Consider the following 590-nt stretch of genomic DNA (forward strand, 5'->3'; position numbering starts at 1 on the left):
AAAATGATCCTTCTGTTATTTAGATTGAAAAAGTCTGCACAAAATATAGATCAATAAATCCACCACAAAAACTAAAGCGCAGGTGAAGTTTCCCAAAATAACTAAATAAAATCAAATAAAGCTTAAGATCTGTTGAGCATTCATTCAACCTTTATTTAGACAGGTTAATCCCATTGAGCCTCGAGGACTCATTTACAAGAGCAAGCTTCAGATGGCTCACTGCCAGCGATCCATCAGAAGATGCGCACGTCCACTGACCCAATTTGGATCATCGGCCGCGCGCGTCTGCCAACCGTTAATAACTATATTATTATAAAAATTATTATAATCTGCTGACTCTTGTTAATAAACAAGAAATCATATATCCTCCTTTCTTTGAAATATGTTATTAAATCATGTCAAACTAATTTGCTTACAAAAGCAGTAAAAGCTAAATAAAAAAAGTTGTTTTTTGGGTTCGGGCCTGTAATCACAGTTAACTGGTCGGTTTCGGGTCAGGCTCGAAAAAAATGATGGGTTTGGACTGGGTCGGATTTTTTAGGCCCGAATGCAACTCTAATGATGATGTATACTTTCGTCCCCCCCCCCCC

The 590-nt window shown here is 37.8% G+C and overlaps 1 protein-coding gene across 1 annotated transcript in view; it reads right to left on the reverse strand.

Moving 5' to 3' along the window:
* The window catches only part of slc12a2 (solute carrier family 12 member 2), a gene marked incomplete in the record, with an annotated part of 71,385 nt that overhangs the window by 6,274 nt on the left and 64,521 nt on the right, over window positions 1-590 (reverse strand).

Source organism: Nematolebias whitei, chromosome 18, assembly GCF_014905685.2.
Source record: "Nematolebias whitei isolate Nwh7 chromosome 18, NemWhi1, whole genome shotgun sequence".
Classification (NCBI taxonomy): Eukaryota; Metazoa; Chordata; class Actinopteri; order Cyprinodontiformes; family Rivulidae; genus Nematolebias; species Nematolebias whitei.